Below are 23,758 nucleotides of genomic sequence, written 5' to 3'. Positions count from 1 at the left end.
TTATTCTCAACATGCATGCATTCCAATTTTGGGTTTTCTCCCCTTGGTCCATTGACATATATTTTCCTCCTTAGATATTAAGATAAGACGAGTATGGGAGGTAACTGGTTTCCTCCAATCTTCATGCCCTAAGGGGTGAACTCGAACTTGTTTGGAGAGAGCACAAGAAGTCAGCCACTCAGAGATGTCTCCAGCTATTTCTAGAGTCTCAGATCTGCTCTCTTTGCTCTGTTTTGCATAGCAGGTAGGGTTGCCATGCGACTACCCAGCATAGTAGCCACGTGGCTTAAAACCACTTCTGTCCTGCTAATTAGATGTCCCCTGTCTTTGATGTCTTTGGGAACGCCCATTGCTACAGATGCTGTAGCCCACATTGCTACTGGTCCATTAAGGATGGATTCAGTCTCTCCCTGATGAACCTTGGACAATAGAAAGGAGGGGTCAGGGGCTACTTGGGACTCCAAGCATGCATCTCATCACTGGAGCCTAAAACAGCTGTTTGCGTGTTTGGGGGGGGGCGGGATTTTCCTCCAGACAGCATTACTGTTTTAATAACTGACAAACTCACCTGTTTGCCTCTGATTCCTTCTGCTGTTGCCTCTCCTTTCCTTCCTATCTGCCTTTCTCTGTGGCTTCATCTATTAAAAAGAAAGGTCTGAGGGCAAAAGTTTGAGAAAGAGTCGAAATGAAAAATCCCAAATAACATTAACATTTCCATGCACTTCATTAGGACGATATCAGAGGGGAGGGCGCACAAAAGGTAAAATTAACAAATTCTCAGCTGAAGTTCATGGCTTTGAGGAAAAAGTTTCCTCTGAGGAACTATGGGGCCAAGGGTTGATTAAACCGGGATTTCGCCATTTCCCAGCCCCGAGTGCGTGAAATACGAAGTCATCTCATCTAATTAGGCAACTCTAGCGGGGCTTTGAACCTCCCACCTGTGGTGGGTTTTTTCCCCGTTTTTTCTCTTTTTAATCTTATAAATAGATTTCTATAAGTAGCAGAGTCTCTTTTCCTTTGTATTGAAGCTTGATACTTCTCAAGTAGAGCAAGTTTGATCCTGTCCTTGAAAACTGTGGTGACTTTATTATTGAGACTTGAAAATGTGTACCTAAGAGATGGGTCAGGAGTTAAGAGCACTGGTGGCCCTTTCAGAAGTTCCAGATTCGATTCCCAGTACCTACCTACCTCCTCACAATTCTCTGTGACTCTGCTTTCAGGCTGTCCAACGCCCTCTGCTGGCCTTCAAGGGTACTGCTCACATGTGGTATGCAGACATACATCCAGGCAAAACACCCACCCATACACATACAATAAAAACAAAATTAAAACATGTATATAAGCATATGTGTTGTGCATATACCATAGTCAGAAAGGTGATCCATGTAGCGTGACCAGTATAATGCAGCAAATATATACATGTGTAATATGTATATATGTATGTATATTTGGCTTATCTGATCGTTTCATTGAAATACCACGTGCATCATCGTGTGTTGTCTATTTTTCAGTAGTTCTTTTTAAAACATTTTTATACGCATCTAAAATGTACTTTGACCCTTGTTTCCCATTACTCTCTCGTCCCCCTCCCCTTTGGATAATCTCCTTTGTATTTATTTGTTTGATGATCCACTGAGTTTTATTAGGATTGCTTTTAGGAGCTGGGGGTCAAAGGATTTTTTTTTTCAGAAGCACCAACAGCCTTATACCTTTCTCTCTCCTGGCTTCCTAACCAGTGAGCACACTCAGGTCATAGCTGGTATTGGCTTGTCTGGGTCTTTAGTGACAGGCTCTCAGTTTGCAGTCCATGCTGGCTGGAACTTGTCATGTAGCCCAGGCTAGCCTCCAATGCTAAGGGCTCCTCCTGCCCCTAATCTTACCCCTAACAAATCCCTGTTCTCCTTTTGTTCTCATGACTGACTGTGGTCTGGGTCAATGCCTTTCCAAGACTAGCTGTGACAACTCCTCATAACCACATTTTAATTAATTAATTAATTAACTAATTAATCTTTGTGTCTGTGTACCATAGTACACGTGTCTGGTCTCTTCTGCCTAATATGGATCCTCCCCCACCCACCCACCCCCGGGCCCTTCAGACACCTAGGAGTGGGGAGTAACCCACTCCAGGCCAATGAATGATTTAAGGATGGTGGTATTGACCTCCTGACTTAGGGAGAGCTCACCCCCCCACCCCCAGCTTTTAATCCTGATTTATGGCCCTGGTTGAAGACCAGAAAGCCAGTGTAGCAATTTCCGTAATGGGGACAGTAAATGTTCTTGAAAGGCTTGTTGAATGATCAGATTTTACTGGCAAGTAAAACCATCCGAGGTTAATATCTTTGTTTGGTGGGACAGCTGTTAGATTCTAAGCCTGGGCAATTGGTCTATTTTTTTTTCTTTAAATATGAAGCAGGAGGGGTGGGTGTGATGTTTTGGATTGCACTTTGCATGTAATTGTCCATGACAGATGTATTAAATTAGCCTTGCCGGGCCCCTTTGGAGCTCTGCCTCCTGACTGTAAATCTGACTTGACTTTTTTCATTTGGAGGTGGCACGGGGAGGGTTTCATGTATATTTCATGGACTGTGAAGAGGCAGGGAATCTAAGAATGGCTGTCCTGTCCTACAGCCCATTCATGTGGAGAGAGACTCGGGTTATGTGCCTGTGAAATAATTGTCTGCGCTTACAGTCCGGGATAAAAATATTAGTAACAAATCAAAAACAAAATGCCAGGAGCTTTACATGGTGGGGGGGATACTGCATTCTGTGTGAGGTCCGGGCAAGAGTGGGAATTTATCTGCCCAACCCCCTGGTCAATCCTGAATGCTTCTATTTGAGGAGAATCAAATAAAGGTGTTCTCTGCCCCCCTCTTCTCTTCCTTTCTCCCTCTTCCTCTTCTCCTTCTTTCTCCTCTTCTTGTTAAAATGAGAAAGGGGAAAAAAAACCATGACTTTACTGCAAAACCCTATTAAAGGCATTTGTATACTTGTAAACTTATATATTTGTAACCTTAATGACTTAACACCATGGTCCTCAGTGTCCCTAAGGCTGTGATCCTTTAGTGCAGTTCCTTATGTTGTGGCGACCCCAACCATGAGATTACTTCATTGTTATTTGGTAACTGTGATTTTGCAACTGTAACGAATCACAAAGTAAATATCTGATAGGTAGAATATCTGATATTCGATCCCCAAATGGGTTGCAACTGACAGATTGGGAACAGCTGAGCAAGCCCATTTGAACGTATGAGATCTGTTACTCCATCCAGAGATGTCTCCTCCTCCCCAGTAACAGCCCAGACCTGAATTTTACTTGAGTATTCAAACAAACAAACAAACAAACAAACAAACAAACAACCCACCCCAAACACTTGAGAATAAGTTCTTTTAGGAAGGCAACAGATATGAATATTTTGGGGAAACATTTTCCTAAGAACTTGGGTTGGGGGTACTGTGTGCTTAGCCTGATCCTGGCCCTGGTCCTTAGCCATAGCCAGTGGTACCTAGAAAGTCAGTGTGGGATTTAGACAACACTATTTCCTGTCCAGTGTGCCCTCTTTAAGAGTGATGTGACCACTGCTAACTATCCTTCACTCTGGTTCCAGTAGATCTGATGCCCTCTCCTGGCCTCCATGGCACTGCACAGTTATGGGGACAAGCCAACAACCCATATACATAAGGTTAACTCTTTAGGGGAGGGGGAGAGAGAGAGAGAGAGAATGAGTGAGTGAGTGAGTGAATAATGGAAAGACATATACACAGATGAAGTTGTCAAGAATAAAACATAAGGAGTTGGCAGACATCTATTGGAGCTGCTGAAGGACATTTAAAAACCATCAGGGCCACATTTAGGATTCTGGGGTAATGGGGACATTGGGCCACGTTTCTTCCTCTTGTAAGTTATGGACAGACTGTCAGAAAGCAAAGTCATGTCTTCCTTCTGCGTTGTCTTTCTTGATTTACAAAAATGGTAATCAATTAGAAGTACAGATCCATTAATAGTTATCTTGAGTGGACTGTTAATAGCTATAGCTTCAAAGTATCTTTGAGCACGCTGCCAAAATCTTCCTTCATAGAGATAGAAGGGTAGTAGCATTGCTTTAGTTAATCTGCAAATATCAGCCATGTCTAGGGAACGGTTTACCAGTTTACCACATTATTTATCTTTTCTTTTTCCTGTGGGGTTAGGGAGCCCTTTTCTGATTTTAATGGTTTATAGGACGTGTTTATTGTATGCACATAGAAGGAAAGCAGAGACTGTATATTGTTATACAAACACCACTTTTACTGGATAAAGAGACAGTTTACGTTTTTACATTTATGAAATGTGGAGTGTTCTTATGTTATTTCATACTGTTTGAAGATTATTTAGGCACACACACATGCCTGCGTGTATCCCCCCCCCCCACACACATGCATACTCATGCGTGCACACACCATCATTACCATCATTTCCGTTCTCAGATACAAGCAGTTCATTCATTTAGAAGGATTCTTTAATTAAAAGCCAACAATTCTTTGGACATAGGAAACAGTATGAAGATACCCAGACCCTGTGGGTAGAACTCTCCCATGTCTCTTGAGGACTCCAAGTTCAGGAAGGCGCAGACCTCCAAATACCTGCAGAGATGGAGGTGGGGTGTCTAGGACAGAGACTTCAGCCAACTGTGAAGAGGCAGTTAGGAAGAGAGGACTGCTTTAAGGACTTCATAAAAAATAAATCTCTCTTCTTTATAGCCAGGCTCTGCTGCAGTGGTATTAAATGTGGGCCGTGTGTTCACTCTGTATTAGATGTGATGGATAGGAAATTGTCCTACAGTTGACTTGATATTCAATTGCTGCCCTGGGAGAGTTGTCTAAGTTGTGAGTGTCGTAATGTCTCAGCCTAAATGCTGCAGGTTTTTCTTCTTGTGACTACTATGTATTTAGGGTAGGATGGCAGAGTCCTGAGCTCTGAGAGATGGTAGATAGGGACTTGGGCGTATTGGACTTCTGCCCTCTAGCTTTAGACGGTTCTGCTAGCCATGGGGCTGCTGGACTATGGAGCGAGTTGGTAACCGGGGGCTTGGTGATGTTCACACTTGGTCACAGCTGACCATCAACACTCATCCCCTGACACCAGAGGTGCTGAGGAAGTGTGGGAGATCACAGGAGCCTATGGTACATGGCCAGGGTCCTGTTGGGTTATAGTGTGAGAGACTTTTCCTGGGGGAGATACCATACACACATACACACACACACACACACACACACACACACACACACACACACACACACACTCACCCCAGAAAGGAGACTGATTGCCAACGTAATGACCGTAGGAAGGTCCAACCTGGCAAACCAGTGATTTATTGGGGTGACTTGTAGGAACATGGGTGAGGGGTCTCTCACAGGGGCCTGGATAGGACGTTACTTTAAGGAGCATGAGTGAAAGGTTTCTCACAAGAGCCTGGGTGAGGAGTTACCTATAGGACTATGGGTGAGAGGTTTCTCAGAGGAACATGGATGTCTTAAAAGCAGCTCTATTGTTAAAAAAAAGTCCACCTTCACAGGGGTGAAGACTCCAAAAAAGCTGCAAAGCAGAAGCTCTCTGCACTGCTTATAGGCAGCTCCACAGTTGAGAGAGGCCCTCCCCAAGTAGTTTTTGGTTGTAATTGTGTTCATAACAGTGGAGAGGGACCTTGGAGAATTTTTTAAGTTTCCACTTCCTCAGACATGGGATGTCTACCCATCTAGTCTCAGGAGCCTCTCCCCTCTTTTCTGAGAGGAGGGGGTATTTTACATCAGAGGAAGCTGGCATACAACACACATTAAGACAGACATGTCTACATGTTGGGGATTTTGCATTTTCCCAAACAACACTTGTCCCTTTCATGCTGTAGTATTTTGGAACGGGGATTATAAACCTCCAAATTGTGTCTATCTACCAATTTGAAGACAGGCTGTGTTTAACTCAGCCAAAGCTCAATTTTGCTTTATTTTCTTCTTGTCCCTGGACTTCTGGGACTGCTTCTCCTTACCCACAAGTGCTGCAAGGAGACACATAGCATTGCTCCTCCAACAGGCACGCATCTTGTGACACAGGAGTCCTCACAGTGTGGGTGTGTGCTCACTGAACATCGCCCATGTGGAGATTCAACTGTGTCCACCAGCAGCGTACATTTTACAAGACCTTGGCACACTGCCTCTGTCCATCAAACTTCAGTTCCCCCAGTGCCAAGCTTGCCAGCCCGAGTGGATGCCAGTAGAATACCTAAGCTCTGTAGGTTCCCTACCTCTCCCTGGGCTCAGATGCCCAAGGGTCACATGGTCCCTGTGCTCAGGGTTTGCAGCATAGACCATGTGGCTCCACTCGCCATGGTTAGATGCAGGCTGTTTTTAAGCACTGTGCTGGCCTCAGCCCCTCTGTGGACTCAGCTCCATCTGTAGCTCTGAAGTGATATTTTTAGGTGTGTAGGCATTTGGGGACAGCAGCCGACATCTCCAGACCTGGTTATCTTATTTGGTTGAGAAGCAGTTCATAGGGGGTGAGAAGGAAGATCCAGGGGACATGTCCTCAGGGAAGGGGTGAGAAAGGGACAGGGTTGGTTGGCTATGGGGGTGTGATGTGCTCAGAGTCTAGGTTACACGCAGCTCCCTTATGGCTGAGGGAATGGCCCAGTGGGAAAAGCACTTGCAAGCGCCAGTTTCTGCATTTCATCCTCAGCACTGTGTAGAAGTACTGTAATCCCAGCCCAGGGGAGGCAGAAGTAGGAGGAGCTCTTGAGCATCTGGGCTGCCTTAGATGACTTGGTCAGTTCCAGGTCATCGAGAGTCTTTGTCTCAGAAGGGGTAGACAGTTCCCAAAGAACAGCATGTGAGGTTGTCTTATAACCTCCATACACGTGCATATATGCAAGTAGATGTGCGTGTTCACACACATACACTTGAACATATACGACTATGCCCACCCCACCCCCCTACCAAACTGCAGTTTAGTTATACACGAACAAAGAACATGCAGACCACTCATTTGGAGCAGTATCTGCAGGGTCTAGTTGGAGTGGTTCAATTGGACAGTCCAATGAGCCCCTGAAGCTGAGATGTCCTGCTACTGAGTGGAAGAAGGGTTTTGAAATTTCCAGAGCCATTTGCCATCTGCAAAGGATGTAACATGAAGACTCTCCTGTGCCAGGAGCAGGTGCTCATAATGACCAGCCAGGGTGGATGGTGGAACAAGGCCCTAGAAGGCGCTAGGTAGCGTTGTCCCCTTTTCTGAGATGCAAGTTTGGCTGATGTGGCTTAGACCAAATAGTGACAGATTCTGACAGTTGTGCAAGGCATTGTGGACATGTCTTTGTAGGACTCTATAGAACTCATACACATTCCAACGCAGTGAAGGGCCGTGAGTCTAGGAGCAGCAGGCAGTTAGGTCCCAGCCATAGATCATGGCAGCCGTTCAACATGTAGAATTCAACCTGCACCTACAGGGGCTGAGGCAGAGATTACAGAAGTGGATGGCACCTTGATGCAATTTCCTAGGGCAAAACAAAGTCAGAGAAGGGTTTCCACATTCTTTCATCCTGTTTCCTGGTGAGGCTGGAGATGTATCCAGAGATTCGGTCCTGCTTTGCACATGCTCTGACAGTGAATGGCATTTTGGGCAAATGCCAGGTAGTAAAGGATTCTCGTTCTAAGAACCCGGCTCCCTAGGACTTAGTACAAAGATGAGCATACCTTTGCTGTGGAGGGATTGACCTACAGCCACATCCAGCCTTTGGTTACCACGAGGTCATCATCTATAAAGGTCACAACAACAATATGGGGAAAAAAGTCTTTATAAAGTATAAGCTTAGGATTTTGTGTTGGGCACATTTATTGCTGTCCTTGGCCATGTCCTGCTGTGTGTGGCCCATGGGCTGCAGGTTGGGAGAATGAAGAATGTGTTTATTGGTCACAGGCTGTTACAGCTTCTTACTTCTCTTCCTTCCACTTTCATCCCCCCCTCTTTCCTCTGACAACCCCATATAAGCTCCTCCCCTATGGAAACCATAAACCATATGGAGATTTTCTGGATGTCTGAGGGTGGTTTCCCTGGTTTCTGGAAGCTCTGTGCACTGGACTGAGGTCTCTGGGCTCAGACAGCAAGGCTGCATGTCCGGAAATGGAAAGCAGACAGCTAATACTGTTTTAAACAATATACCTTTTGTATCTCTTGGAAGGTAGAATGATACGTTAAGGGGACTACTGGAGTGCTGTGTTCTAGAAAGATCCATATGCACCATCTCACATGGGAGTCTGCTGGGTCTCCCCAGCAGCCAGCCTCCCCAGCCCACTTGCCCCTGCTCTGAGATGCACTTTCAGTATGAGGCACCCTTGTCTCACACCTTGGATTTCATGACTTGTGGGAAGAACAGTGTCCACCCAGATGAATTGCATGGGGCCCAGAACCTGCCTCATTTCTCACCCTGTGGTGTGGAACAGGATCGACAGCTTTGTCCAGCTCTGCCAGGTGATGTTGGGTGGGGCAAGGACTGTCTCTCATTCCAGAGGCAGTGTGTTACCTAGGGCTGACCAGGGAGGGCTTGCCTGTCCATGGATGGTGGCTAAAGGTTCAGAGAACTAGCCAGGCTGGCAGATTCTGTTTCAACTGTGTGGCGGGAATGCAAGAGGTAAGGAGCCCACTGGCAGAGATACTCAAGGGCTGAGCCAATGGGGGAGAGAGAAAGACTAGGGCGGGAAAAGGAGGGGTAGGAGAGAGGGAGGAAGACTGAGGAGAGAACATTTGGATTCTTTGTTTTATCAATTTGAATATATGTAGAAGTAAAATTTTTGATCTATCATCTATGTGTTGATCAGTTATCTGTTATCTATCATCTGTCTGCGTATCTATCTGCCTATCACCTATGTTTTTGTTTGAGACAGGGTTTCTCTGTGTAGCCCTGGCTGTCCTAGAACTCGCTCTGTAAGCCAGGTTGGAATAGAACTCAGAGATTTGCCTGCCTCTGCCTCCAAGTGCTAGGATTCAAGGCACTGCCTGGCTCTATCTATCATTTATTAACCTGTCATTTGCTTTCTATTTACTACCTCTCTTTCAATGTTCTGTCATCTATTTGCTATCCATTTGCCACATATCAACCCACTTATCATCCTAATCAACAATCCATCTATCTGTTATCTTTGTGAATCATTCGTCTAGCCATCTATCTATCATCTGGTTATCACCTATTTACTGTTTATTATATTTATGTTACATAAATATAAAAGCATCTACTCTGTTCAGTTACTGAGAGAATTGAAGGATTGTAAACACACACCACATATGAAATATAAATAAAAAGCAAATGTATAATTGAGGAAACACAATCAAAAAATGGGTTCATTAAAGGGCTATATTTTGCAGCATGTTCAAAGAGTACAGATAAGTCCAATGGAGAGCATGTGTGGGAACTACATACTGAAAGGGCGTGTTGCAGACATGTGTATTTCTTTGCCTTTCCTGCAATAGATGGAACAGATCTCTTTTACATCCCTACTTCATCCTTAGAGAGTGGATGCTGGCATGTGACATGACTTGTCTGAGATCAGCCTGGTGTCTGATTCCTGAACCTGAGATCCTGCTGTCTAGCAAGGCTATCACAGGTTCCTCCTAAGAACTTGTTAGTGAAATACACCCAGTTGGAGGCAATTTGATCTCTGGTTTTGAGCCTCTTGGTTGGCGTGTGAACCTGGTGGGCTGAGGAGGCTTTGTCTGGCACTGGTCAGGTTCTCCTTAACCACGTAAGTCCAGAATTTTCCAGGAATGGCTTGGTTCTCTGCTCTCTCACCTTTGCCCCTGTAGACAGATGGTCGAATGGCCCCCTCCTTAATCCAGGCAACTGATGCCTCTATGGGTCTCCCACACATCAGAGAATGATTGCAGTGATGGGTGAGGGAGAGGCCACATGGATGCTAATAGAGTTTGGGTCTGTCTGCATGGATAGATTGGAATTGTTTGTATTATTTATGAAGATAATAATTACATAATTTCTAAATTCACAGGCATAGTTTGGCTTAATGATTTTTAAATGTACGTAATAGGACATTAGGTGGCTTTTATTAATTCTATTTATGTTCAGAGAAGTGAGATGAAGGAGCCTGAATCTTAAATATGACCAAAGAGCAAATTAATGGAGTTTCCTGACTTGAGAGCAACGGCTATCTGAGTCCTGCCACAGAGGGCAAGGTCACTGCCCAGAACCTGGCCTAGGGTTTCTGCTTCTCAGGCTCCCTTAGGGATCCCATATGGCTGCTGGGGCACATTTGCATATAATTTGCATATGATAATTTTTGCTGGAGTAAGAGAATCCATTTATTAATGCTCCTGCCCCAAACTCGGGTGAGCATGAGCTTCCATTTATGGAGTCTGTCTTCAGGGCACACTTCGTTTCACTTAGAATAAATTATCATACATTTATCATTAGTTGGTGAGTTATTAACAGTAATATAAACAAATATGTGGCGCGTCGCTTCGGGAAGATTACTTTTTTAATCACTTAGCCAATGCAGAAAGCGGCTTATTCATATTTTATTTCCGAATGGATCTGCTTTCTGGTTCGCGCTCACATTAAAAGCATCGTTCCTTGAACTTTACATCTGTTAGCAAGGAAGGCGTTTAATTGAGGTGAGGTGAGGTACATGCACACCGAGGGGGGGTGGGGCAGGGGGTGGAGGGGATGTCAAAAAATTAACTTTTATAACGACAAGCAAGAACTTACACAGATGCCTCTGTACACGCGAGGCTCTCTAATCTGTTAAGGACGTCTCTGTCCGTGGTGGGGAGAGCTTGAAGATTTAATTTAGTGAAATGTCACAGCAGGAAACAGAATGAGCCGGGCTTCCTCAGCAGTACCTGCTCAGAACACAGGTTCTAACAACTGATAATTAGGCAGGACTCAGACTAATAAACCATCATGCCAAACCAGCATTGCAAGATGTTGTACAAAGTCTGATCTTTGCTTACAGGGGAGCCATGCATAAGAGGGATGAGCCAGAAGCGGTGTGGACTTGTCTTTTCTCTCAGAGAACTCTCTAGAACCTTGGAGATCATGGCCCACCATATAGAGACCTAGCTCTGCACTTGGCTGTTGGGTTCTTGGCTTGCTTGCTCATGCCTCAGTTTCTTCATCTTTAGAATGGGGAGGGGGGATGAAGAGGGGGTAAGCAACACTTGTCTCAGAGGTTGCAGGTAGAGTTTGAGGGACCAAGCGTGCAGAGAAGCCCCCAGAGAAATGCCCAGTTATAATTGCTCTGTTTAGTGTTTTGAGTTTTCAAGTGCTGTGTTTCCTTCTGGACACCAGCCACTGATAATCCAATACATTTCTGCATCCTTTATTTTTATTGTGACAGAGCACAGGACAGAAGCAACTTAAGGGAGGGAGAAATGTGTTGACTCACAGTTTCAGAGGGATCTTGGTCCACCATGGTAGGGTTCATGGCAGCTGGATTGTTGTATTGCTGCCTGTTGCCATCACGGCTGGGAGGCAGCAGAGACTGAGCAGGAAGAAGAGACAGAGCAAATCTTCAAAGCTGCCCTAGTGACCTAGTTCTGTCCCTCAGGCTTCCACAGCCTCTGCAAACAGCATCACCTGCTGGCGACCAAGCGCTCAAACATAGGCGTCTGTGAGGACATTTCACATCCAAACCACAGCAGCCCTTACTTTAATACATTGTGCAGTTTTCCATACTCTTTTTTTTTTTTTAACAATAAAGTTATTAGCACTGTCTCTCAGCTCAGGATGGGATTGTCACTTGGTGCTTCGAGAAAGATATCTCCAAGCTATTCCTAACTCCCTTGTTTGACAGCCAGATTGTGTGAGGGCTCCCCCTCCCCCCTGCAATACTTGCCTCTATCCCTGCCACTGGCTCTCTATAAGCTCATTCTTGAACACTTTCATTCCTGCTGGTGCAAGGCTGGGCTCTCATTACCAGGTCATGTTTTTCTGAAGTCTGTTCTGTTTATCTCTGCTGGCAAAGCAAGTTGTTTTTGTTTTTGTTTTTGTTTTTTGTTTTTTTGTATCTGGCCTTCATGTCAGTAACTTTTCTGGTGCCATAATAAAATGCTGACCAAAAGCAACTTGAGGAGGGAACAGTTTATTTTGGCTTATATTACCAGAGGGACCAAAGTCCATCACAGTTTGGAATGGCTGGCAGCAGGAGCAGGAAGTGGGCTGATCACATTTCATTTACTCATAGGAAGCTAAGAGGGAGAACAGGCAAGTGGGATATGGCTATAAACCCTTAAAGCCCTGCCTTGACAGTCTTCCTCCGGCAGCCGCCCCAAACAGTGCCATCTACTGGGACCACGTGGTCAAACACCCGAGCCTGTGGAGGACATTTCTCATTTAAACTGCCACAGTCTTTGCACATCATTGCTGGGAGCCAGCTAGTGCTCAGCTTGGAGTCACCATTGAGTGGCAGGGTATCATTGGAGTCACCCAAGTGGCAGGCTGATGCCCCAGTGGAGCATCCTGGGTCAGGGGCTGAGTCAGGGTCAGGAAGTCATGTAAAATTAGCTCCTGCCAACCAAACTGGAGTAGCAGGGACAACCCCAAGAAGGGTTCTTTTGAGTTCATCTTGATGAGTAAGATGAGCCTGTTAGGTGTCACTCACCGAGTGGAGGGTGGCCACAGATAATGGTTGCATGTTCTTGAAACCCCACCCCATTGCTTACCAAGCTCCTGCTTTATTACATCTGTCTGTCTATCTGTTTATCTATCTATCTATCTATCTATCTATCTATCTATCTATCTATCTATCTATCTATCTGCATGTGCACTGGGAAGCATGCTGCAGTCTACTTATTGAGGTCAGGGGACATCTTTCAAGAGTCAGTTCCCTTCTTCCACCACATGGGTCTTGGAGAGTGAACTTAGGTCATCAGATTTGGCAGCAAGCACCTATACCCACTGAGTCATCTTTCTGTTTACATGAGTGTGCGCCCATAGAAGCTTCAGTGTTACTTGGTGCCTAAGGTATCTACCTGTTTTTTTGCATCCACCCTTTCTGTTATCAGGAATTGTGATGGTCTGGGCAGTCACCATCCAACTTCAGGAAGGATGGCTTGCTTGGCTTTCAGCTCAGAACAGGTCAATGGTGGCTTGCAGCCAGGTGTAATTATGGTGACAGGGGTTTGGTGCTAGGCAGGAGTCACCATCCTGGGGCAGGTGGATGAGGCCCTGGGATGTGATGCTGTTCTACCTCTTCCCTATATAAACAGTAACCTTAGGCTTTTAGGATCCACAGGAAGCTGTGGTGTCACCCCCTCCCCTGCTGCCTGCCCATGAGGATGCTGTCTTATCCTCCATCTCTCCCTGGATCTCTCCATAGTTTCCTGCAAGGAAAAGTCTATTCTCACTTAGGCTGTGACCCTAACACTGGGATGGAGCATAGGCCCCTTCATACCAGGATGATCCAGGAACTCAGGCAGTGGAGGCTCCACCCTGGCCACTGGGCAGTCACATGCATACCCTTAAGACTTTTTTTAACCCCCAAATGGCTGCCAGCACCTTAGCTTATCCACCATGGATGTACTTGTCGGTCAGAGTCTCTCCATGTGATGATCATGTCTAGGAGGAGGCTATCAGAGTAAGGATTTTAATGGAGCCATCAGCCTTGGGGAGATGGGTGAGAACCTGGGATGGAAGAGAAATTATAGTACACAGTCCATGACCCCAGGTTATCTCATGCTCTGGTTGAAAGGTCAAGTTTAGCGTGTGGTACTCTTGGGATATGAAGAGGGGCAGAAGGGATCCTTTTGGGTCCCATTGAGTGTGGATGTCTCTTGTGGACTGATCCAGAGGACATTGTGGAAGGTGCATAGGGCCTAAACTTCTCTCCAGCATTCCCATGGATGGAAGTCAGGGAATGAGTGGGAGACACCATTGGCAGGAGGGAGAGGGTTGCATTACCAGGTTAGAGGAGGCTAAGGAAGCAGCTGAGGTAGAAGTAAGAAAGGGGACCATGTTATGTGGCTCCTAAGACATATTAGACAACCCAGGGAGAAGCTGCCATGTGCCCAGAGGAAAATGCCTGCCAGTCGGTGCCAGAGGAACAAATGACCAACCTATAAAATAGTTGGCAAAGACTGAAAACAGCCAACTATCTAGAAATGGTTCTTCAAAGACAGACTCACTCTCCCCCTCCCTTGTATTCAGCTGTCAAGGACATTGTCATCAAATTGGAGGGAGGGTCTGGAGGCAGCTGGACCCCCTGATTCAGGCCCACAGCCAACGCATGACTCCTTGACTCTTGGATCTCAGGATCCTTGGCTGCTTTAGATGGTGCAATGGACTGGAGAGTTTAGACAAAGATATTTGTGTCTCACTGTTCTTGGGGCTAGACAACCAAAATCAAGATGTCATTAGACTCATTTACAGATGGATGCCCCCTGTGCACTCATGTGGCAGAGAGAAGATGCTATTGTGTCTCTTCACCTTCTCAGATTGACGCTAATCCCATCCTGGGGCTCTGCTTTCATGATCACACCTGACATGACCATCCCGACAGCAACTCTCTTGGGGTCTGGGACCTCTAGTCGGCAGACTCAAGCATTCAGTGTCACCCTTTGGTAGATTAGCACATGATTGAAACAAAACAAAACAAACAAAAAAAGAGACAGGGCTGACTCCCTACAACTGTAACAATGTAACAAACATTTTAAAAACACCAGAAAGTGTCAGGATGCTCCTGTGAGGGCTTAGTCAGAGATGCTGATGGAGGCTCTTCTGCAGACAGAAGGAAGAGCGTGTTGGCAGGACAAGGTCCAGATCGTTCTCCAGAAAACAACCAATTACTGCCTGACTCCATTTCGTAAATTGAAATTAGAGTGTGTGTGGAGGGCAGTGGAGAGCCTCAGCTCCCACCCTTGAGGCTCCGTCTGCCTTGGTTTTATTTTTTTGAGACAGGGTCTCTCATTGCTCACGAGCTCTGAGACTCCTCTTCTTGTTTCTACTTCCCCAGAACAGAGATTACAAGTGGGTTCTGTGGATTGAACTCTGGGCTTTCTGCTTACAAGGCAGGCCCCTTACCGATGGGGCCATCTCCCTTAGTGCCTGGATTGAGAGATGTTTTCAGATTGGGTTCTCCCCTGTTTCCCAGGTTTCTTAGCAGGCTTCCCTGTGGCTCACAGCAGCTGGAGCATCTCAAGTAGGCTGTTGCTACCCTCTGTGTTCCCATTTGGGCATTGTATTGTTGCCGCAGGAACACATGAGTTGAGGAATAAATGAATAAATGATCGAATCGCTGGACTATGTATCCTTACCCCAGAGCAAGGCCACCACTATCAGTTTCTGGTAGCAATGACACCATTGAGATATAGTCACTGCCTTCTTTAATCACACTTAAGGTATTCTGCCTTATACTTTACAGTAAGTCCTGTTAAATAGGTCTTGGTCCCATCTCATAGATTAATGCACTGGGTTTTGAAGAGGCTAAAGGTGACATAATGTCTTAGGGTTTTACTTCTGTAAACAGACTCCACGACCAAGGCCATTCTTATAAGGACAACATTTAATCGAGGCTAGCTTATAGGTTCAGATGTTCAGTCCATTATCATCAAGGTGGGAGCATGTCAGTGTCCAGGCAGGCATGGTACAGGAGGAGCTGAGAGTTCTACATCTTGTTCCGAAGGAAACAGGAGGAGACTGACTTCCAGGGAGCTCGAAGGAGGGTCTTAAAGCCCATGTGACACACCTACTCCAATAAGGCCATACCTCCTAATACCTCCTGATAGTGCCCTTCCTTACCTGAGCCAAACATATACAAACCATTACGCATAGCTATTGAGTGATAGACAGTTTCACCTTTGACCTCCAGTTCTATCCTCTCCAGCAAAGTATCCTCTGTCCCTACCTTAGGGTTCTTATATAAGCATCACGGTTTAAAGGCACAGGAGCACCAAGAGTTGTTAGAACAGAGCCCACTCTGTTGGTGGGGATGGGCCTTGCAAGATACTTGAGAACCCCAGTTGCAGGAAAGTTTCTATCACTCCTGATAAGGGGCTCACAACACTGCTGTTCTTTGTACGGGTAAAGTTTTGCCAAACATCTGCTTTCTTACAGTGGATAATGAGTTGGGCTTTGGGTTAGGCAGAGGAGACCATGTGACACCCTCTGTGTTAAGCCCCAGGTACAGAGTCAGTCAGTCTCTCTCTCTCTCTGAAGAGATTGCTGGTCCCCATAAGACATTGCATGTAGCCTGAGGCTCTCTGGAGATGACTCCAGGGTGGCTTTTGCCTGGTGTCATCTGGACTCTGCCTTAGTTTGGTTGTCTGCTTTCTGTCCATTCATTGTAGTATATAAAAAGTCTATGTGGGCTCAAAGGCTTCATCTCATGGGTCTGACTACAGGACCTGGCCCTGGGTGCTCTCTCAGCTCCATTCCCAAGTGGCTTCTCCTCCCTCCAGCATTAATGTTCATCCCCAGGACTGTGGAAGGAATTTATAATCTTAACAAGCTCATATAAAAGACACATAATCCAGGTATTTTATTTACAAACCATAAGCCTAGTTTGGACAGGCTTAGCACTAAACTAACGTATTCCCCAGCTATAAAGTCCCTTGTCATTTGCTGTCTCTCCTGGCCATGCCGCCCAGGTCCATGGTGGCTTCCTCCACCTCTGCCTTCCTCCTTTTCCCCTCTACCTGCAACACCCTCACTGGATCCTCAAGTTCTGTTTTTCTCCCTCCAATCCTCAATCACAGGCTCTAGCCTCCAGTTAAGTTGGGGGACTAAGGTTCACATAGCATCACTTAGTATACGTGAGGATCTGCTTGTCCAGGGCAGCCACATCTTGAGAAGCCAGAATTTAGCATTAGAATATAAGCAGCATCAAATTAACCCTCTACACAGGACCCCCTAGCCTGGCCGCTCCTGCATGACTGCTTCTGCTCTTTGATGTGTCACTTGCTTGTCTGTCCGGTCCTCAAGTTTGTCTTTATCTCTCACTTGCTGTCCAGCTGATATGCCTGTTTCTGCCTCCCCACTGAACCAGCTCTGTGAGTCTGCTCTGTGATATCCTCAGTACCTAGCATGGTGCCTGAGCCACCGTAAGAGATGAGATAACCTTGCTGTAAAGGAAGCCTGCACTCTGGTTCATTAAGCACTTGTCACAAGATCCACAGAAGAACAGTGTGGGTCAGTGTTGCCTAGGTCTCTGCTGCTCCAAGGTGGCCAGTGACCATCATTACAGGGAGTGGGCTGGAAATGCAAGTTCATATTTTTCTTAGGAGCTAATATCTGCAGTTGGCCATTCTATGCCACAAGGTTTGAAAAGCCCAGCCTCAAATAGCCCAGGTGTATTTTTATACTTTTTTTTTCTTGTTCCCATTTTGTCCTCAGTTAAGACTTCTTCAGTGTTTTATATTTTCTTCATTATTCCTTTGGGGGATGGGGTATACCCATGTGTATGTGGTGGCGGTGGGGGAGGGGGGCATGGGGCTGTCAAGAGAAGCGCATACATGTGCTTGCTCATGTCTATGTGGAAACCCGAGGCCAAGGTCAGGTGTCTTCCTTTCTCAATCTCTACTTTCTTCTCTTCTCTTCTCTTCTCTTCTCTTCTCTTCTCTTCTCTTCTCTTCTCTTCTTCTTCTTCTTCTTCTTCTCTTCTTTTCTTTTCTTTTCTTTTCTTTTCCTTTTCTTTCTTTTTTAAAAAGATTTATTAATAATATGTAAGTACACTGTAGCTGTCTTCAGACACACCAGAAGAGGGCATCTGATGTCATTACAGATGGTTGTGAGCCACCATGTGGTTGCTGGGATTTGAACTCAGGATCTCTGGAAGAGCAGTCAGTGCTCCTAACCACTGAGCCATCTCTCCAGCCCCTCCACTTTATTTTTCAAGACAGAACTAGGTACTGATTTATTGACTAGTCTGGCTGGCCAACAAGCCCCAGATATCCACTGTTGATAACTTCCCAGCCCATCATCATTATTCGGCCTTTTTCTTTTTTCTTTTTTTTCGGGGGGGGGGGCGGTGTCTCTGTATAGCCCTGGCTGTCCTGGAACTCACTTTGTAGACCAGGCTGGCCTTGAATTCAGAAATCCACCTGCCTCTGTCTCCTGAGTGCTGGGATTAAAGGCATGCACCACCATGCCTGGCTATTATTTGGCCTTTTTGACTGGCCCAGAATCCATTATGCAGAACAGGCCGACCTCGAACTTGCTGAGATCCACCTGCCTTCCCAGTGCTGGGATTAAAGGGGTATACCACCATGCAGGCTACGCTTGGCATGTTTATGTGGATGCTGAGGCTCTGAACTCAAGCCCTCACACTTGCTCAGCAAGCACTTTGCCCACAGACTCACCTGCTGAAGCCCCAATAGCTTTAGACCAGATAGACCAGATAGACCAGGCAGACACACATGAAGGCCAGTGTCTTGGTGTGGAATGGTCTTCTGTGATTAACTTTCCAGTCATCTTGCAGTTTGGAAAGGAGTTGTGGACCAGAAAGTCCATCAATGAATGCCTTTGATGTATGCCCACTTGAGAGTCAGGTTGGAGCTCTCTGGTAGATTTTTGCCTTCCTAAATCCAAACCTTGAAGCTGTGACAATAGCTCGGTTGCTAGGATGTTTACCTTGCACGCACAGATCCCTGGGTTCGATCCTTAGTACCCCGTAAGCTAGACGTGTAGGATGCACCTGTAATCCTAGCACTCAGGAGGCAGAAAGATCAGGAGTTCAAGGTCATCCTTAGCTAAGTTGGGAGTTTGAGGCCAGCCTGGGCTACATCAAACCTTGTCTTGAAAACAAAAAACAAACAATCAACAAGCAAACAAACAAAAAAAACCAAGCCAAAACAGAAACCGGATCCCATGGAAGAGCAGCCCTTTGAACTACATCAATCACCCCTCTCACAGAAGTGACCTTTTACACGCACATCCCCCATGTGAAATTATTCATGTAATTCACTCCATCTGCTGGGAAACATTGGGGAAAGGCAGGCTCACAGTATGCAGCATTATAATGAGAGCTCAGGGATTCCTACAGGAGGAAATTCTGAATCTGCACCTCGAGTCCAGTATCTCTCAAATGCTTTTTGATCATGGATTTTTTTTCATTAGAAAATAAATGGTTCATTTCAGATGTATTCTCCCAACAGTATGGGTAGAAGTACGGGATGAAGAACCAGAAGTAGATAGGAGAGAGTTAGAGGAGGAGACTATGGGATGACAAGAGAACTGGGGTCATCTTACCATCCTTAAGTTTAATGGAACCTGGCTTGGGCCTTCTTCAATTCCTTTTGGGCTGATCAATGAAAATTCAAGAATCATCTAATTCAATTTTGCCTCTTCCTCCTGGTTCTACCCGAATAGAAAGCACATCTCTGTGCTCAGAACATGAGGCCATTCACCCTAGCATCATTACATTTTACAGCGATGTCCCAAAATCCTAATTGAAGGTGTTGAGTATACCAGTCTGAGTAGGTGAATTCTGGATTGAACAGGGTGCTGCTCCCTTTCTGTTTAAATAAGAAGACAATATTTAATTAACCTTGTGGCTAGTCCTGAGCTTGCACCGCTTCGGAAGACTCACACTGGGTGTGTATCTGGGCATGCATCACACACTTTCCTTGTGCACTGGCTCTGCACACTGAATGGTCTCATAAACTCCGTGCCTCTATCCCTTAGCTGCACAAGGGCTCTTGGGGACCCCTCCAGTGCTTATAGTGTGCTCATGAGGTACAGAAGGAATGGGGAGGGGAGGGGCTTAGAGGAGCTTTACCAAGGACCAAGGGTAACTTTCTAACTGCTGGGGCTGACTCTGTGGGGACCACGGTCTCTGAGAAGAGCACTTGGAAGGGTCCAGCGAGCTTACAGATTTTATCTCAGTTGTGGCTGAGGTCTGAGAGATGAAGGCCTAGCACCCCTGTTGGGGAAGGAGTTCATGTTTGCTTCATAGAGAGTGTAGGAGGCTCAGAGACCTGGGGGTGAGTGTGTGGAGCTGGGTCACCTGTGAGCAGACAAATGAGAGGAAGTACAGATGCTGTGACGAGATGCCTGAGAGCGGATGCTGGTTAGGCTGAGTGGACACTGTGGCTCTGTGGGCAGCTGGAATCCCTCCTACCTCAGCCTGGTGTCCATGGCATCATCCACCACAGCCCAGTGCTTCCAGTGAGGAGTTTTTTTCCATCATTGAAGATGGCGAGAGACCTGCGGAGAATAGGGGGAGAATGTGTGACTTCATTTCGTGGATGAAAAGGTGATGGTGGCCATGAGGATAATGGTGATGTGATAATGGTGGGGATGGGGATGGTAATAATGATAGTGATAAAGGTGGTGATGGTGATATCATGGTAGTGATATTGGTAATGATAGTGATGGTGGTAATGGTGGTGATAATGGTGGCGATGGTGGCAATGATGATAATGGTGATAGTGATAATGATGGTGATAATGGTGATGATGGTAATGATGATAATAGTAGTGATGGTGATAATGGTGATAGTGACAATGGTGATGATGGTGTTAATGGTGATAGTGATATGGTGATGATGGTGATAATGATGGTGATGGTGATAATGGTGATCATAGTGATGATGATAATGATGGTGATGGTAATGGTGATGATGGTGGTGATGGTGATAATAGTAGTGATGGTGATAATGGTGAAAATGGTAATAATGATAATGGTGATAATGGCGGTGATGATGGCAATGATAGTGATGGTAATAATGATGGTGATGGTGATGATGGTGATGGTGGTAATGGTGATAATGCTGGTGATAGTGCTGATAATAGCATCAGTACCAGTCATGGCAATGAATCCCTACAATCAGCCTCTACCTAAGCTTTTTTGTTGTGCATACCGGTTCCAGAAAAAATTAAGGTTGGTTAGTGGCAACTAGCTGAATCAGGCTGTAGCTTAGCACATGGTCCAGGCCAGGCTCTCTTTGTCACAGTTATCAGTAACCACAGACTTCCCTTAGCCTTGCCAAGGAGTTGGCAGAATGATATAGTGAGGAGAAGAACCTTTGGACTCCTGTTTGCACAAGCAGCTACCCTACACATCACGGAACAAGTTTGGGCTCATGTATACTTCCACACATGAGAGAACTGAGGGCCTGAGTTGATTTGGTCATACTGAAGAGCGAGGGGTTCCCCTCGCTCAGATCCCAGTGAACTAAGTGTGCTGCTTTTTGAAGCCACATTTTGTCTGTGTTTGCGTGCATGTGTGTTTACGTGCACGTGTGTGCAGGCACTGGCGGGTGTGGAGCTCAGAGGACAGCCCTGGGCACTGTGAGATGCTGTCCTTCTTGGGTTTGGAGACAGGGCCCTCCCTTGGCCTGGAGCTCACTAATTCAGCTTGGTTGACCAGCCAGTGGGCCCTAGGGACCTTCCTGTCTCCCTTCCCCAGTGCAGGAGATTACAAATGTAAGCCTCTACATGGGGCCTGCTTGCTTGCTTATTTATTTATTTGCCTACTTAGTTATTTGCTTAATTATTTGTTTGTTTATAAACGTGGGTTCTAGGGATCAAACTCTGGCTCTTACACATACAAGGCAAATATTTTGCTGACTCAGCGTTCTCTCTAGCTTCCCTTCTTTCCCACTGAGTTCACAACCAGTGGATGAAGAATCTTGGAGACTGAGATTGACTGAGATAAGCCCTGGGAAGAGTTCAACAGCATTTTAGTGGTGAGACCAGGCTTGACTTCCCCAAAGCTCTTAAAAATGGAGACTCAGTATGTGTGGAACATATCCCAAGACCTGGCACTTAGTGGGTCTTCAATCAATACCTATTCAACATGGCTGGGTCATTCATTACAGTGTTTGTTTGTATAAGGTCCTGGGTTCAGTCCTCAGGGTTCATACTTAAAAAGCTGGGCATGGCAGCAGGCTCTACAAGGTGGGGGACAGCTAGATTCCTGGGCCCCACAGGGTAGCTGGCCCAGCCTACTCTTGAGTTTCTACTCAAGGTGTGGTGCTTGAGGAATGGCACCTAGGGTGGTTGTCACACACACACACACACACACACACACACACACACACACATTGGAAAACGTGAAGGTGCTATGGGGATTTTTCTGCAAGGAATTGTAACTGCGGCCCTTGCATATTTATGAGAAGTGAGCCCACCACACCAATTTCCTCCATTGCCAGCCCTAACCATTCTTTTGCAAGCCGTAAACAATTTTTTCATACAATCCATTTCTATTCTCATGAATGTCAGCTTGCGATTAAGCTGACTCCTGGCTAATTAGCCAAGTGCTATTCTTGGATGAAATTGGATGGCTGCAGTAAGAGCTGACTCATTATTTGAAATATGCTATCTATTTAGGTTCCCGCTTGTGATTATATTACGGAATTTCTGTCTTCGATAGAGCTATGCTGGGATTCTAGAAGAATAACTCACTCACATGTTAGGATGTCACTTGAGTTGGTTTTAGCAAATGCTGTGATCAGAAGCCTCAGGCCAGCAAATAAAAAGCACCCACACCACAGAGATGGTGAATTTTCAGGAGGAATTCAAAGCCAGCCTCTGACCCCTGCCTTAGAAACCAGCTTTTTCTAGAGACTTGGAAAGACATACCTACAAACAGTTCTCCTGGTTCCTGATTGTGTCTTCTGTCATCGCATCTTCCTTCTGTAGGCCTCAGAGTAGAATTAGCTTCCCTTTTTTATTTTTGCTTTTCTATACCTGTAGGTCTTATTTGATGCTCATTTTCTGTAACTAATACTGAGTCTTTATCTCATCCAGGGAGATGGTAAATCAAGTAGGACTTTTGATCCAGAAATATCCCTGTAGAGTTGGAGCACGGGTCTGGGGTTGGCTTGCTTAAAAAGAGTCAAATGACTCAGTTTCCCTATCTGGAATGGAGCTGGTATGTATTCACATGCCAGTCTGACCCAGTTGATTACCCATGTTAGATATTTTGATGCATGTCAGTCAATACTACAATAGGATACTGGAGGGTTTTTTTTTTTTTTAATTGTCGTCCTGTAAGTGCCTGTATTCAAATTCTAAGACATCTCTTGTCTCAAAAATAAAAAGACAGAAATGGCCTTATAAAAATATATTTTGAAATGTTGAATTGAGAAGCTTTTGAGACATACGTGGTCTTAGTTATCTGTGGGCAGGTGTTGCTTTAAGTAATTGACAGTGCATCCTTCACCTACCTTCTTCACCTGGGCCTTAGTGTCTTTTCTTGTTGCTGTGATAAAATACTCAAACAAATGCAATGGAAGGATGGGTTTATCTTGGCTCACAGTTTGAGGGGTTGTCCATCATGCTGGGGGAGTCAAGGCAGCAGGAACCTGACGGAGATGCCACGTTGTGTCCACCATTAGTAACAGAGAGGGATGAATGCAGAGTGCTGTTCATCTCCTCCACACTCACAGACTAGGATCCCAGTAGGGAATGGCACCGCCCACAGTGGGCCAGGCTTCCCACATCAATTAGTGGAATCAAGATAATCCCCCTCTAGACCCATCTCTGAGGTGATTCTAGATTCCCCCAAGTTGAAACCAACCGTCATAACCAGTGTGTGCCATCCACCATCCTGATGGAGGAAAGACAAACGGCGTGCCGCCTGGCTTCCAGCTGCCGACCTAACATCACTCCAAGGTTGTCTGGATGTAGATGAGAACTGAGCCTTGCCTGATGCATCCCGAATCAACCCAGCTACTTAATCACAGCTTTTGTCTCCATGTTTCCCAGAGAAAAATAGCTTTAATTTCTAATTGTTAGCAAAGTCCTTGAAGACAATCTGAACAACAGACATCCCAGAAGCAGAAAATAACC

General features: G+C 45.7%; 1 protein-coding gene across 1 annotated transcript in view; it reads left to right on the top strand.

Moving 5' to 3' along the window:
- The window catches only part of Tmem132d (transmembrane protein 132D), a 681,893-nt gene that overhangs the window by 44,818 nt on the left and 613,317 nt on the right, over positions 1–23,758 (top strand). The gene's annotated exons all lie outside the window — the stretch shown is intronic.

Source organism: Mus caroli, unplaced genomic scaffold (assembly GCF_978045245.1).
Source record: "Mus caroli unplaced genomic scaffold, Mus_caroli_1 scaffold_4, whole genome shotgun sequence".
In the NCBI taxonomy this organism is placed as follows: Eukaryota; Metazoa; Chordata; class Mammalia; order Rodentia; family Muridae; genus Mus; species Mus caroli.
The sequence above is the reverse complement of the archived record's forward strand: the minus strand, read 5'-3'. Positions and strand labels throughout refer to the sequence as shown.